At 37.3% G+C, this 17,646-nt stretch overlaps 1 protein-coding gene across 4 annotated transcripts in view; it reads right to left on the bottom strand.

The window, feature by feature from the left end:
• Nucleotides 1-16,690, bottom strand: part of LOC309668494 (solute carrier family 22 member 10-like) — a 62,209-nt gene extending 45,519 nt beyond the window's left edge. For all 4 annotated transcript variants that reach the window (XM_082478369.1, XM_082478370.1, XM_082478371.1 and 1 more), the window contains exon 1: nt 7,119-16,690. The gene's annotated coding sequence lies outside the window, so the exon portion shown is untranslated. The remainder of the gene's footprint in view (nt 1-7,118) is intronic.
• Nucleotides 16,691-17,646: the final 956 nt, after the last annotated feature.

The following is a 17,646-nucleotide window of genomic DNA, read 5'->3' as shown; positions in this document are numbered from 1 at the left end:
AGCCCCATTATAGAAAACTACTTCTTCTTTCCCCTAGGACAAGGAAATTTGCAAATATACACAAATAATCTTTTCTTTCCACTATGGAAAATAGTTTTTTTATTTTCCTTCACTATAGAATTAAAAATTCTTCACAGAAAAAGTTGGAAATAAAATTTTACTTCACAAAAGATCTAGGCTGTATTAACACACATAGATACTAATGTTAATATTTTGGCTAAATATATAGACCTTTATGTCTCACTGTAAGAATAGTGTCCTGTTATACATTTTGGGTTTTTCCTCATTTCCTAACTTAACGTTGTTTTTTCCCCCTCTTCAATGCATACAGTTATCCTTTGTAATAACAGAAGTGGAAGCACTTTGGATGGATATATTTGAATTTATTAAATCAGAAAATTAAGGTCGTTTTCAGTTTTACTTTGAAACTTTCATTTATGAACAGCCTAATACATGCATTCTATTCCTTTTCATTATTTACTTCTCTAAGGTTAAGTTCTTCCCATTCAGTTTCTAAAATAAAGGTTATGCCCTTTAAATTTATTTGTATTTTTAAAATAGCCTCATAAAGATTGTGCCTAATTATACTACAGCAAGTATCCCCAGAAATTTTGGTTTTCCCACATCCTCTATAATACTGTTCGACTTTAATCTGATGAACCTCATAAGTTTTAAGTGACATAAAAATTTTAATTTTCTAATTTTGTTATTATTGAGTTTGACCATCTTTTCATATTTTTTAGTCTCTTGCATTTCTCTCAGTAACTGCTCAGTGTCCCTTGAGCAATTTCTTTAAAACTCCAGTGTTTATTATACTTCTTTCCTTAAAAAGACTCATGATGTTAGAAAAAAAAATAGACTCTATAAATGTTACAAAGAGTTTTATAATTAATTGTTTGCTTTTAACTATTAAATTATTACATTTCACTAAAACATGTTTTTAATATATATGAAATATAAATTTTATCTTATAATTTTTCAAAATTCTTTTAATTTTTTTTTTACATCTTTATTGGAGTAAAATTGCTTTACAATCTTGTGTTAGTTTCTGCTGTATAACAAAGTGAATCAGCTATACATATACATATATCCCCATATCTCCTCCTTCATGCAACTCCCTCCCAGCTTCCCTATCCCACTCCTCTAGGTGGACACAAAGCACCAAGCTGATCTCCCTGTGCTGTGTGGCTGCTTCCCACTAGCTATCTAGTTTACATTTGGTAGTGTATGTATGCCCATACCATTCCCTCACTTCATCCCAGCTTACACTTCCTCCTCCCCATGTTCTCATGTCCGTTCACTACATCTGTGTCTTTATTCCTGTCCAGCCCCTAGCTCTTCAAACCTCACCTTTTCTTTTAGATTCCATATATATATGTTAGCATACAGTATTTGTTTTCCTCTTTCTGACTTACTCCACTCTGTATGACAGACTCTAGGTCCATCCACCTCACTACAAATAACTCAATTTTGTTTCTTTTTATGGCTGAGTAATATTCCATTGTATATATGTGCCACATCTTCTTTATCCATTCATCTGTCGATGGACACTTAGGTTGCTTCCATGTCCTGGCTATTGTAAATAGTTGTGCAATGAATATTGTGGTACATGACTCTTTTTGAATTATGGTTTTCTCAGGGTATATGCCCAGTAGTGGGATTGCCGGGTCATATGGCAGTTCTATTTTTAGTTTTTTAAGGAACCTCCATACTGTCCTCCATAGTGGCTGTATCAATTTACATTCCCACCAACAGTGCAAGAGGGTTCCCCTTTTTTGACACCCTCTCCAGCATTTATTGTTTGTAGGTTTTTTGATGATGACCATTCTGACGAGTGTGAGGTGATACCTCATTGTAGTTTTGATTTGCATTTCTCTAATGATTAGTGATGTTGAGCAACCTTTCATGTGTTTGTTGGCAATCTGTATATCTTCTTTGGAGAAATGTCTATTTAGGTCTTCTGCCCATTTTTGGATTGGGTTGTTTGTTTTTTTGATATTGAGCTGCGTGAGCTGCTTGTATATTTTGGATATTAATCCTTTGTCCATTGCTTTGTTTACAAATATTTTCCCCCATTCTGAGGGTTGTCTTTTCATCTTGTTTATGGTTTCCTTTGCTGTGCAAAAGATTTTAAGTTTCATTAGGTCTCATTTGTTCATTTTGTTTATATTTCCATTTCTCTAGGAAGTGGGTCAAAAAGGATCTTGCTGTGATTTATGTCATAGAGTGTTCTATGTTTTCCTCTAAGAGTTTTAGAGTGTCTGGCCTTACATTTAGGTCTTTAATCCATCTTGAGTTTATTTTTGTGTTAGGGAGTGTTCTAATTTCATTCTTTTACATGTAGCTGTCCAGTTGTTGCAGCACCGCTTATTGAAGAGGCTGTCTTTTCTCCATTGTATATTCTTGCCTCCTTTATCAAAAACAAGGTGACCATATGTGTGTGGGTTTACCTCTGGGCTTTCTATACGGTTCGATTGATCTATATTTCTGTTTTTGTGCCAGTACCATACTGTCTTGATTACTGTACCTTTATAATATAGTCTGAAGTCAGGGAGCTTGATTCCTCCAGCTCCGATTTTCTTTCTCACGATTGCTTTGGCTATGCAGGGTCTTTGTGTTTCTGTACAAATTGTGAAATTTTTTGTTCCAGTTCTGTGAAAAATGCCATTAGTAGTTTGAAGGGATTGCATTGAATCTGTAGATTGCTTTGGGTAGTAGAGTCATTTTCACAATGTTGATTCTTCCAATCCAAGAACATGGTATATCTCTCCATTAGTTTGTACGAATCATCTTTAATTTCTTTCATCAGTGTCTTATAGTTTTTGGCATACAGGTTTTTGTCTCCTTAGGTAGGCTTATTCCTAGATATTTTATTCTTTTTGTTCGAATGGTAAGTGGGAGTGTTTCTTTAATTTCTCTTTCAGATTTTTCACCATTAGTGTATAGGAATGCAAGAGATTTCTGTGCATTAATTTTGTATCCTGCTACTTAACCAAATTCATTGATTAGCTCTAGTAATTTTCTGGTAGCATATTTAGGATTCTCTATGTATAATATTGTGTCATCTGCAAACAGAGACAGTTTTACTTCGTCTTTTCTGATTTGAATTCCTTTTATTTCTTTGTCATCTCTGATTGCTGTGGCTAAAACTTCCAAACTCTGTTGAATAATAGTGGTGACAGTGGGCAACCTTGTCTTGCTCCTGATCTTAGTGGAAATGGTTTCAGTTTTTCACCATTGAAAACGATGTTGGCTGTGGGTTTGTCATATATGGCCTTTATTATGTTGAGGTAACTCCCTCTATGCCTACTTTCTGGAGGGTTTTATAATAAATCAGGGTTGAATTTTGTCAAAAGCTTTTTCTGCATCTATTGAGATGATCATATGGTTTTTATCCTTCAGTTTGTTAATATGGTATAACACACTGATAGATTTGCATATATTGAAGAATCCTTGCATTCCTGTGATAAGCCCCACTTGATCATGGTGTATGATCCTTTTAATGTGCTGTTGGATTCTGTTTCCTAGTATTTTGTGCGGTTTTCTGTATCTATGTTCATCAGTGATATTGGCCTGTAGTTTTTGCTTTTTTGTGACATCTTTGTCTGGTTTTGGTATCAGGGTGATGGTGGCCTCATAGAATGGGTTTGGGAGTGCTCCTCCCTCTGCTATGTTTTGTAAGACTTTTAGAAGGATGGGTGTTATCTCATCTCTAAATGTTTGATAGAATTCGCCTGTGAAGCCATCCAGTCCTGGGCTTGTTTGTTTTTGGAAGATTTCTAATCACAGTCTCAGTTTCAGTGCTTGTGATTGGTCTGTTTACATTTTCTATTTCTTCCTCGTTCAGTCTCAGAAGGTAGTGCTTTTCTAAGAATTTGTGCATTTCTTCTAGGTTGTCCATTTTATTGGCATATAGTTGCTTGTAGTAATCTCTCATGATCCTTTGTATTTCTTCAGTATCAGTTGTTACTTCTCCACTTTCATTTCAAATTCTGTTGATTTCAGTCTTCTCCCTTTTATTCTTGATGAGTCTGGCTAATGGTTTATCAATTTACTGTATCTTCTCAAAGAACCAGCTTTTAGTTTTATTGATCTTTGCTATCGTTTCCTTTGTTTCTCTTTCATTTATTTCTGATCTGATCTTTACGATTTCTGTACTTCTACTGCCTTTGGGGTTTTTTTGTTCTTCTTTCTCTAATTGCTTTATGTGTAAAGTTAGGTTGTTTGAGATTTTTCTTGTTTCTTGAGGTAGGATTGTATTGCTATAAACTTCCCTCTTAGAACTGCTTTTGCTGCATCCCATAGGTTTTGGGTCATCATCATTGTCATTTGTTTCTAGGTATTTTTTGATTTCCTCTTTGATTTCTTCAGTGATCTCCTGGTTATTTAGTAGTGTATTGTTTAGCCTCCATGTGTTTGTATTTTTTAGAGATATTTTTCCTGTAATTGATATCTAGTCTCATAGTGTTGTGGTCGGAAAACATACTTGATACGATTTTTCTTAAATTTACCAAGGCTTGATTTGTGACCCAAGATATGATCTATCCTGGAGAATGTTCCATGAGCACTTGAGAAGAAAGTGTATTCTGTTGTTTTTGAATGGAATGTCCTATAAATATCAATTATGTCCATCTTGTCTAATGTGTCATTTAAAGCTTGTGTTTCATTATTTATTTTCATTTTGGATGATCTGTCCTTTGGTGAAAGTGGGGTGTTAAAGTCCCCTACTATGATTGTGTTACTGTCGATTTCCCCTTTCACGGCTGTTGGCATTTGTCTTATGTATTGAGATGCTCCTTTGTTTGGTGCATAAATTTTGCTATTGTTATATCTTTTTCTTGGATTGATCCCTTGATCATTATGTAATGTCCTTCTTTGTCTCTTGTAATAGTCTTGATTTTAACGTCTTTTTTGTCTGATATGATAATTGCCACTCAAGCTTTCTTTTGATTTCAATTTACATGGAATAATTTTTCCATCCCCTCACTTTCAATCTGTATGTGTACCTAGGTCTGAAGTGGGTCTCTTTTAGACAGCATATATACGGGTCTTCTTTTTGTATCCATTCAGCCAGTCTATGTCTTTTAGTTGGAGCATTTAATCAATTTACATTCAACGTAGTTATCAATATATATGTTCCTATTATGATTTTCTTAATTGTTTTGGGTTTGTTATTGTAGGTCTTTTCCTTCTCTTTTGTTTCTTGCCTAGAGAAGATCCTTTAGCATTTGTTGTAAAGCTGGTTTCGTGGTTCTGAATTCTCTTAGCTTTTGCTTGTCTGTAAAGGTTTTAATTTCTCTGTCGAATCTGAATGAGATCCTTGCTAGAGAGAGTAATCTTGGTTGTAGGTTTTTCCCCTTCATCACTTTAAATATGTCCTGCCACTCCCTTCTGGCTTGTAGAGTTTCTGCTGACAGATCAGCTGTTAAACTTATGGGGATTCCCTTGTATGTTAATTGTTGTTTTTCCCTTGTTGCTTTAATATTTTTTCTTTGTATTTGAGTTTTGATAGATTGATTAATATGTGTCTTGGCATGTTTCTCCTTGGATTTATCCTGTATGGGACTCTGTACTCTTCCTGGACTTGATTGACTATTTCCTTTCCCATATTAAGGAAGTTTTCAATTATAATCTCTTCAAATATTTTCTCGGTCCCTTTCTTTATCTCTTCTTCTTCTTCGACCCCTATAATTCAAATGTTGCTGCATTTAATGTTGCCCCAGAAGTCTCTGAGACTGTCCTCAATTCTCTTCATTCTTGTTTCTTTATTCTGCTCTGCAGTAGTTATTTCCACTATTTTATCTTCCAGATCACTTATCCTTTCTTATGCCTCAGTTATTCTGCTTGATTCCTTCTAGAGAATTTTTAATTTCATTTATTGTGTTGTTCATCATTGTTTGTTTGCTCTTTAGTTCTTCTAAGTCCTTGTTAAAGGTTTCGTCTGTTTTCTCCATTCTATTTCCAAGATTATGGATAATCTTTACTATCATTACTCTGCATTCTTTTTCAGATAGACTGCCTATTTCTTCTTCATTTGTTTGGTTGGTTGGGTTTTTACCTAGCTCCTTCTTCTGTTCTGTGTTTCTCTGTCTTCTCATTTTGTTTAACTTAATGTGTTTGGGGTCTACTTTTTGCAGTCTGCAGGTTCATAGTTCCTGTTGTTTTTGGTGTCTGCCCCCAGTGGCTAAGGTTGGTTCAGTGGGTTGTGTAGGCTCCCTGGTGGAGGGGACTGGTGCCTGTGTTCTGGTGGATGAGGCTGAATCTTGTCTTTCTGGTGGCCAGGACAGAGTTTGGTGGTGTGTTTTGGGGTGTCTGTGAACTCATTACTATTTTAGGCAGCCTCTCCACTAATGGGTGGGGTTGTGTTCCTGTCTTGCTAGTTGTTTGGCATAGGGTGTCCAGCACTGTAGCTTGGTGGTCGTTGAGTGCAGCTGGGTCTTAGCATTGAGATGGAGATCTCTGGGAGAGCTTTTGCTGTTAGATATTATGTGAGGCTGGGAGGTCTCTGGTAGACCAATATCCTGAACTCAGCTCTCCCACCTCAGAGGCTCTGACTTGACACACAGCCAGAGAACCAAGAGCCTATCAGCCACACTGCTCAGAAGAAAAGGGAGGAAAAAAAAATAAGAAAGAAAGAAAAAATAAAATAAAGTTATTTAAATGAAAAATTTTTAAATTATTATTAAAAACAAAAAAATTAAAAAGTAATTTAAAGAGGAGGGGGGAAGAAAGAAGAGAGCAAGTAAACCAAAAATCCAATCCACCAATGATAACAAGTCCTAAAAACTATACAAAAAAAAGTAATGAACAGACAGAACCCTAGGATAAATGGTAAAAGCAAAGCTATACGGACAAAATCACACAAAGAAGCATACACATACACACTCACAAAAAGTAAAAAAGAAAAAAATATATATATGTATATAAAGAGAACAACCAAACCAATAAACAAATCTACCAATGATAATAAGCTATAATACTAAACTAAGATAAACATAAAACCAGAAACAAATTTTATGCAGAAAGCAAATCCCAAGTCTACTGTTGCTCCCAAAGTCCACCACCTCAATTTTGGGATGATTCATTGTCTATTCAGGTATTCCAGAGTTGCAGGGTACCTCAAGTTGATTGTGGACATTTAATCCACTGCTCCTGAGGCTGCTGGGAGAAATGTCCCTTTCTCTTCTTTGTTCATACAGCTCCTGGAGTTCAGCTTTGGATTTGGCCCTGCCTCTATGTGTAGGTCACCTGAGGATGTCTGTTCTTCGCCCAGACAGGAAGGGGTTTAAATAGCATCTGATTAGGGGGCTCTGGCTCACTCAGGACAGGGGGATGGAGGGGTACAAAATGCGGGGCAAGCCTGCAGCGGCAGAGGTCAGTGTGACATTGCAACAGCCTGAGGTGCACAATGTGTTCTCCCAGGGAAGTTGTCCCTGGATCATGGGACCCTGGCAGTGGCACGCTGCACAGGCTCCCAAGAGGGGAGGTGTGGATGGTGACCTGTGCTCACACACAGGCTTCATGATGGCTGCAGCAGCAGCCTTAGTGTTTCATGCCCGTCTCTTGTGTCCACGCTGATAAGCTGTCTTGCGCCTGTCTCTGGAGCTCATTAAGGCAGTCCTCTGAATCCCCTCTCCTCACACACCCTGAAACAATGCTCTCTTGCCTCTTAGGCATTTCCAGACTTTTTCTGGACTCCCTCCAGCTAGCTGTGGCACACTTGCCCCCTTCAGGCTGTGTTCACACAGCCAACCCCAGTCCTCTCCCTGGGATCTGACCTCCGAAGCCTGAGCCTCAGCTCCCAGCCCCCACCTGCCCCAGCGGGTGAGCAGACAAGCCTCTGAGGCTGGTGAGTGCTGGTCAGCACTGGTCCTTTGTGTGGGAATCTCTCCGCTTTGCCCTTTGCACCCCTGTTGCTGTGCTCTTCTCGGTGGCTCTGAAGCTTCCCCCCGCCCAGCCCCCATCTCCACCAGTGAAGGGGCTCCCTAGTGTGTGGAAACTTTTCCTCCTTCACAGCTCCCTCCCAGAGGTGCAGGTCCTGTCCCTATTCTTTTGTCTCTTTTCTCTTTTCTTTTGACCTACCCATGTTCGTGGGGAGTTTCTTGCCTTTTGGGAAGTCTGAGGTCTTCTGCCAGCATTCAGTAGGTGTTCTGTAAGTGTTGTTCCACATGTAGATGTATTTTTGATGTATTTGTGGTGAGGAAGGTGATCTCCACGTCTTACTCCTGCGCCATCTTGAAGGTCCCCCAATACATATGTTTTTAAAAGTCATGAAATTAAGAGAAGCTATACCAAAAAATATAAAAATTTCCTAAATATCAATGATCCAGAAATTTAAATTAATATTTTTATACTTTATTCTTTCTAATTAATCTGTAATTAGATGCATTCTCCTTAGGAATATTTAAATGTTACTGTAAGCAAAATCTTGATCTTTACATCTTTGATCACTTAAATTGGATTTATGATACAAAAACTCTTCACACTCTGCAACCTTGATGTTCTTCTGTATTTTCTCATAGTATTTTATGACATACATTAAATTTTTTAACTTTTAAATTATTTGCAATTTTTTCTGATGTAATGTAAAGCTATAATATTACTTACCCAAAATATTTAAATATTTTTTCTAGAACTATATTACTTTCCACAGTTTTCAACTTCAACTATATCATAAATTCTCCTACATACTTTATGCCTTTTTTCCTGAGCTATCTTGTTCAATTGGCTTTCTTAGAAATTATTTTAATTCTGAGATCTGTAGAGAGATTTCATTGAGCATTAGGCAGAGCATCCCTCACTGAATTTATTCAAGTATTTATGCATGTGGAAAAAACACAAAAGATTGAGAAAGACCTATCCTAGATTGTTAGAGGTAAAACTCATTGAATTTCATACAGGGATGGGAATAGTGCCAACTCTTATCAACAAAAGTAGAAAAGCCTAAAAATTCCCATGAGTTTTTTGGTAGTATTCACAGAAGATTTTCATTCATTAGGGGGAAAAATTAACCCTAGGTTAAATGTTGCTCTGTGGTACCTAAAGATGTTTAAAAGCAAGAACCCCCAAAGTCAGTGTCTGCAAATAACTTAATCACATCCCATACAGCTAAAAAACATTTTTAAGAATACAAAAATATGCAACACCCAGCAAGTGAAGAGTCATAATACTTGGCTTCCAGCAAAAATTACAAGGCATATACTCCAATAAAGATGTTTTTTAAAAAAATTACCAGGCAATGGTGGTGCAGTGGTTAAGAATCCACCTGCAGATCAGGTAAGCAGACGCCACTGGGAAACTCTGAGGGTGTGGAAGTGGCTGAAGTGTGGTGGCTTGAGGATTGGAAGATGAGGGACAAAAACAGCCTGCTGTGTGGCTGACAGGGTCTTGGTGCTCCGACTGGGTGTCTGGCTTGTGTCTCTGAAGTGGGTGAGCTGAGTTCAGGACATTGGTTCACCAGAGACCACTCTGCTCCATGTAATATCAAACAGTGAAAGCTCTCCCAGAGATATCCATCTCAATGCTAAGACCCAGCTCCACTCAACGACCAGCAAGCTACAGTACTGGACACCCTATGCCAAACAACTAGCAAGACAGGAACACAACGCAACCCATTGGTGGAGAGGCTGCCGAAAATCATAATAAGGTCAAAGGCACCCCAAAACACACCACCGGACATGGTCCTGCCCACCACAAATGCAAGATCCAGCCTCATCCACCAGAACACAGGCACCAATCCCCTCCACCAGGAAGCCTACACAATCCACAGAACTAACCTTAGCCACTGGGGGCAGACACAAAAAACAATGGGAACTACGAACCTGCAGCCTGCGAAAAGTAGACCCCAAACACAGGAAGTTAAGCAAAATGAGAAGATAGAGAAACACATGGCAGATGAAGGAGCAAGGTAAAAACCGATCAGACCAAACAAATGAAGAGGAAATAGGCAGTCTACCTGAGAAAGAATTCAGAGTAATGATAGCAAAGTTGATGCAAAATCTTAGAAATAGAATGGAGAAAAAACAAGAAACATTTAACAAAGACCTAGAAGAACTAAAGAGCAAGCAAACGATGATGAACAACATAATAAATGAAATTAAAAATTCTCTAGAAGGAATCAATAGCAGAATAACTGAGGCAGAAGAACTGATAAGTGACCTGGAAGATAAAATAATGGAAATAACTGCTGTAGAGCAGAATAAAGAAAAAAGAATGAAAAGAATCGAGGACAGTCTCAAAGACCTCTGGGACAACATTAAACGCAGTAACATTCGAATTATAGAGGGGTCCAGGAAGAAGAAGGGGAAAAGAAAGGAACTGAGAAAATATTGGAAGAGATTATAGTTGAAAACTTCCCTAATATGGGAAAGGAAATAGTCAGTCTAATCCACGAAGAGCAGAGAGTCCCATATAGGATAAATCCAAGGAGAAACATGCCAAGACACATATTAATCAAACTATCAAAACTCAAATACAAAGAAAAAATATTAAAGCAGCAAGGGAAAAGCAACAAATAACACACAAGGGAATCCCCATGATGTTAACAGCTGACCTTTCAGCAGAAACTCTGCAAGCCAGAAGGGAGTGGCAGGACATAGTCAAAGTGATTAAAGGGAAAAACCGACAATCAAGATTACTCTACCTAGCAAGGATCTCATTCAGATTCGATGGAGAAATTAAAACCTTTACAGACAAGCAAAAGCTAAGAGAATTCAGCGCCACCAAACCAACTTTAAAACAAATGCTAAAGGAACATCTCTAGGCAGGAAAAACAAGAGAAGGAAAAGACCTACAAAATAAACCCAAAACAATTAAGAAAATGGTAATAGGAACATACATATTGATAATTACCTTAAATGTAAATGGATTAAATGCTCCAACCAAAAGACATAGACTGGCTGAATGGATACAAAAACAAGACCTGTATATATGCTGTCTAAAAGAGACCCACTTCAGACCTAGGGACACACACAGACTGAAAGTGAGGGGATGGAAGAAGATATTCCAAGCAAATGCAAATCAAAAGAAAGCTGGAGTAGCCATTCTCATATCAGACAAAAGAGACTTTAAAAGAAAGACTATTACAAGAGACAAAGAAGGACACTACATAATTATCAAGGAATCACTCCAAGAAGAAGATATAACAATTGTAAATATTTATGCACCCAACATAGGAGCACCTCAATACATTAGGCAAATGTTAACAGCCATAAAATGGGAAATTGACAGTAACACAATCATAGTAGGGCACTTTAAGACCCCACTATCACCAATGGACAGATCATCCAACATGAAAATAAGTAGGGCAACACAAGCTTTAAATGATACATTAAACAAGATGAACTTTATTGATATTTAGAGAACATTCCATCCAGAAACAACAGAATACACTTTCCTTGCAAGTTTTCATGGAACATTCTCCAGGATAGATCATATCAAGGGTCAGAAATCAAACCTTGGTAAATTTAAGAAAATTGAAATCGCTTCAAGTATGTTTTCTGACCAAAACGCTATGAGACTAGATATCAATTACAAGAAAAAAATCTGTAAAAACTACAAACACATGGAGGCTAAACAATACACTATTTAATAACCAAGAGATCACTGAAGAAATCAAAGAGGAAATCAAAAAATACCTAGAAAAAAATGACAATGAAAACACGATGACCCAAAATCTATGGGATGCAGCAAAAGCAGTTCTAACAGGGAAGCTTATAGCAATACAATCCTACCTTAAGAAACAAGAAACATCACAAATAAACAACATAACCTTACACCTAAAACAACTAAAGAAAGAAGAACAAAAAAACCCCAAAGTTAGCAGAAGGAAAGAAATCATAAAGATCAGATCAGAAATAAATAAAAAAGAAATGAAGGAAGCAATAGCAAAGATCAATAAAACTAAAAGCCGGTTCTTTGAGAAGATAAGTAAAATTGATAAACCATTAGCCAGGCTCAACAAGAAAAAAAGGGAGAAGACTCGAATCAAGAGAATTAGAAATGAAAAAGAAGAAGTAACAACTGACACTGCAGAAATACAAAGGATAATGAGAGATTACTACAAGCAAATATATGCCCATAATTTGGGCAACCTGGAAGAAATGGACAAATTCCTAGAAAAGCACAACCTTCCAAGACTGAACCAGGAAGAAATAGAAAATATAAAAAGACCAATCACAAGCACTGAAATTGAGACTGTGATTAAAAATCTTCCAACAAACAAAAGTCCAACAGCAGATGGCTTCACAGGTTAATTCTATCAAACATTTGGAGAAGAGCTAACACCTATCCTTCTTGAACTCTTTCAAAATATAGCAGAGAGAGGAACACTCCCACACCCATTCTATGAGGCCACCATCACCCTGATACAAAACCAGATAAAGATGTCATAAAGAAAGAAAACTACAGGCCAATATCACTGATGAACATAGATGCAAAAATACTAGCAAACAGAATCCAACAGCACATTAAAAGGATCATACACCATGATCAAGTGGGGTTTATCCCAGGAGTGCAAGGATTCTTCAATATATGTAAATCAATCAATGTGATACAGCATATTAACAAACTGAAGGAGAAAAACAACTTGATCATCTCAATAGATGCAGAAAAAGCTTTTGACAAAATTCAACACCCATTTATGATAAAAACCCTCCATACAGTAGCCATAGAGGGAGCTTACCTCAACATAATAAAGGCCATATATGGAAAACCCACAGCCAACATCGTTCTCAATGGTGAAAAACTGAAAGCATTTCCACTAAGATCAGGAACAAGACAATGTTGCCGACACTTACCACTATTATTCAACATAGGTTTGGAAGTTTTAGCCACAGCAATCAGAGGAGAAAAAGAAATAAAAGGAATCCAAATCAGGAAAGAAGTAAAGTTGTCACTGTCGGCAGATGACATGATACTATACATAGAGAATCCTAAAGATGCTACCAGAAAACTACTAGAGCTAATCAATGAATTTGGTAAAGTAGCAGGACACAAAATTAATACACAGAAATCTCTTGCATTCCTCTACAGTAGTGATGAAAAATCTGAAAGAGAAATTATGGAAACACTCCCATTTACCATTGCAACAAAAAAAGAGTAAAATACCTAGGAATAAACCTACATAAGGAGACAAAAGACCTGTATGCAGAAAACTATGCCACCGATGAAAGAAATTAAATATGATACAAACAGTTGGAGAGAGAGAGCATGTTCTTGGATTGGAAAATCATCACTGTGAAAATGACTGTATTACCCAAAGCAATATACTGATTCAATGTAACCCCTATCAAACTACCAATGGCATTTTTCACATAACTAGAATTTAAAAATTCACAATTTTTATGGAAACACAAAAGACCCCAAATAGCCAAAACAATCTTGAGAAAGAAAATTGGACCTGGAGGAATCAGGCTCCCTGACTTCACAGTATACTACAAAGGTACAGTAATCAAGACAGTATGGTACTGGCACAAAAACAGAATTATAGATCAATGGAACCGTATAGAAAGCCCAGAGATAAACCCACACACATATGGTCACCTTATTTTTGAAAAAGGAGGCAAGAATATACAATGGAGAAAAGACAGCCTCTTCAATAAGTGGTGCTGCAACAACTGGACAGCTACATGTAAAAGAATGAATTTAGAACACTCCCTAACACTATGCACAAAAATAAACTCAAGATGGATTAAAGACCTAAATGTAAGGCCAGACACTCTAAAACTCTTAGAGGAAAATAGAACACTCTATGACATAAATCACAGCAAGGTCCTTTTTGACTCACCTCCTAGAGAAATAGGAATAAAAACAAAAATAAACAAACGGGATTTAATGAAACTTAAAAGCTTTGGCACAGCAAAGGAAACCATAAACAAAACAAAAAGACAACCCTCAGAATGGGAGAAAATATTTGCAAATGAAGCAACTGACAAAGGATTAACTCCAAAATTTACAAGCAGCTCATGCAGCTCAATATCAAAAAAACAAACAACCCAATCAAAAAATGGGCAGAAGACCTAAATAGACATTTCTCCGAAAAATATATACAGATTGCCAACAAACACATGAAAGAATGCTTAACATCACTAATCATTAGAGAAATGCAAATCAAAACTACAATGAGGTATCACCTCACACCAGTCAGAATGGCCATCATCAAAAAATCTACAAACAATAAATTCTAGAGAGGGTGTGGAGAAAAGGGAACCATCTTGCACTGTTGATGGGAATGTAAACTGATACAGCCACTATGGAGAACAGTATGGAGGTTCCTTAAAAAACTAAAAATAGAACTACCATATGACCCAGCAATCCCACTACTGGGCATATACCGTGAGAAAACCATAATTCAAAAAGAGTCATGTACCACAATGTTCATTGCAGCTCTATTTACAATAGCCAGGACATGGAAGCAACCTAAGTGTCCATTGACAGATGAATGGATAAAGAAGATGTGGCACATATATACAATGTAATATTACTCAGCCATAAAGAGAAACGAAATTGAGTTATTTGTAGTGAGGTGGATTGACCTAGAGTCTGTCACACAGAGTGAAGTAAGTCGGAAAGAGAAAAGCAAATACCGTATGCTAACACATATATATGGAATCTTTTTGCCTATTTTTAGTTCAAAATCTTTAGCTTCGCTATAAGGCTCCCTATTCTTCACCTAATTTTCCTCTCTCATCTCCTGTCATAACACACTTCCACACACAGACTCACACACACACACATGTATCACCCTATGCCCATGTAAACTGATCAATCAGCATTTAATTGTGAATCATTATAAAGGGCTCAGTCAGAAAATGGTCCATATGAGCACTATGACCCTGAAATCTTTTATGAATTATATCGGGGTGACACGTTCAAAGTTCACAATTTTCAGCTATAAGATTAAATGATGTTAGTCTTACCGATGACAAGGAACATTTTAAGCCTCCCATACCCCATGGGAGGCTTGTGTGTATGGCTGCCATGGTTGTCCTCTTAGTTTTAAATGACCACTGCCAGGCACAGAATAACCCAAACTTCTCACACCACAAATAATAACACCTGTGGTCTATAGATTAATTATCTTACACAGTTGCAAGTATTACCTCTAATGAGGCTTTTTTTTTCTTTTTTACAAAATCAAACATACAGATTATAGTCACAATTATGTCTTAATTCAACTTCAATACCATATAACAAACACCAGGTTTTATAGAAATGAATACTAATTACAGTGGGGTAACCATGACATCATGACCAATGTGGGAACCCACAAGCATTCAGCTCACTGAATCTGTGAGGGACTTAACACAGAAGCTATGGCAAAGGCCTGTATTGCTGTTTCCTAAAACAGGCTGGACTCTTATCTTGGAGCAACTTCCTTTCCCTTCTCATTGATAACTCCTCCTCTTTATATAATAAATGAAGTTTGTGGTAACTTACCTCTAAATACTTTTCTGAGTCACTTCCCAACTACAGTTCCCTGCGTTCTGACACTGGAGGAACCTCTCCGCTCCTGCCTTCAGAATTTCAAATTGAATGTTTTTTCTCTAGCAACTCTTTCATTTCCAGTAAAGCAGTTTCATAAAAAAATACTATTCTGAAATGCCCCCAGATCTTATGGAGATATCATTTCTGTGCCCAGTACAGAGAGCTCCGTGGCAACAAAATGGCATTCATCACAATGAGTCTAATTCTACATTTCCATCTACAGCTCCTTGGGAACCAAGGCAACCCACAGCAGTAGATATTGTCTACTGAAACTCAATAAAACCTTCTTTATGAGACAATTAATCATGAACTGTGAAAACACCACACAGTAGGGCAACAATGATCTAGAGACACTCACCTGTCTGAGAGATGGCACTATATGAAGTCCCCCACCAGCATTCCAGCCATGAATGGGGATTGAGCCATTGGTTTCTGTGACTGATGATCACATACTAGGTCCCACTGGAAGAGAAGGAAACCAGCACAGAGGAGCTTCACAGCATCTTACATCCCTCAATGTTCACTCACTCAGAAAACCCTCAGTGAAATGTGTGTCCTCTGGGTTTCCCTTTACTACATTTACTGATCTATATCATTCATGTCTCAGCTTAAGCATGTTTTTTTTCTAAAAATCCTCAACAAAATCTTTTATATTATATTAGGGCCAATCTTCATATTCTCTTAACACTGCACACCTCAGTGGTATTCAATCCTTACCATGTATTGAAAACATTGAGGTTATTTTTTCAACACTGATGCCTGGATTTCACACCTAGAGTGAAATGCACTTTGATTTGTTTCTCTGACAAGTATCCAGGGTAGGGCATTTTTTAAAAATTAATACAAATATTTATAATTTGCAACTAAGTTAAGAGCAAATGACCAAGAATAATTTTCCACAATTTATATCAAGTACTTATCTAACCATCAATATTCACATTAAATTTAAAGCTTAGTGATAGTAAAATTCATACCCAGTTGTTGATTTTGCTGTCATCAATTGTAATGTAAGTGTTTGGCATTAAATAGATAAGCAATCAGTTTTCCTAAAAGAATGAAAGAGAGCTGGCTACACTATCTACTCAGTAACTGAAGACATGAACCTTGTTGATTTTATGTTATTCTAAACACCCAGACCATATACTCACAAAAAGGTAAATGGGGCCTTTATCTCAGTCACGATGGTGGAAGAGAAGGAGCTTCAGTCATACACCCAGCCGTCCACACAGGGCTCCGTGTCCAGGTCAGTCATGTTGGGGAAGGTCCCATTCAGGTGAAGGAGCTGCCACTGGGGGAGGAGGAAGTGATGGCATTTCTCTGGTTTCAAGTTAGAATCCAACGGGATGAAGATTCTCAGGAGGACATCAGGGCTGAGGACCCCAGTGTCATTATCAGAGACAGTGTCATTATCAAGGATGGGGACCCAGCAGCGATGACCAGGAATGGCTGCAGTGACGTTCTCCAACAGTATATGACAAACTATTATCATGAAAGAAGGAAGAATTAAAACCAGCTGAAGGATCTGGAATTTCCCCAGACCACCAATTTCATCCAGGAGCTCCTCAAATGTCATTCTGAAGAGGTGACACTAAGTCCATGTGACCTCACACCAGTTTCTCATCAATGGGTCCCATCACCTCATTACTGCAAGAGAGCAGTGGAAGCAATTTCCCCAGTCCTGCTGGAATCAGTAGGTATTACTTTTTGTAGTAAAGTCACAGAGAAAATAATTTACCAAAGATACTTCTATCTGATGACCATTAAATCTGTTTAAAGATTTACTCTCTGAATGTGCTTCTCCTCAGTTACTCTGTAAAATCAATATTGGACTTCGGCATGTACACGTTCTCTAAACAAGCTAAAACAAACCTGCTACAGGGTCTTCAGTCATTTCCAGAAAGTGGAATTTGAGACACACAGACGTGAACTGCTTTATGATTTTCCTGTGGAAAGAAGAGAAAGCAAGTGTTTTCTGGTTTATACTGACTTTAGACTACAATAATTAAAAAAATACAATCCTTTGTTTTTAATTAAAGCAAAGTGAAATATCGTGCCATTACTAACTTTTGGTAACTGATATTATGCTTTAGTATAAATCACACCAGCACCTCACAATAATTTTTAATTCCTTCAAATAAAGATACAGGAGAAAGGTAATGG

The sequence above is a fragment of the Balaenoptera physalus genome, assembly GCF_965194825.1.
Source record: "Balaenoptera physalus genome assembly, chromosome: 10".
Taxonomy (NCBI): domain Eukaryota; kingdom Metazoa; phylum Chordata; class Mammalia; order Artiodactyla; family Balaenopteridae; genus Balaenoptera; species Balaenoptera physalus.
Note: the sequence above shows the minus strand (reverse complement) of the source record. Positions and strands in the feature narration are given on the sequence as shown.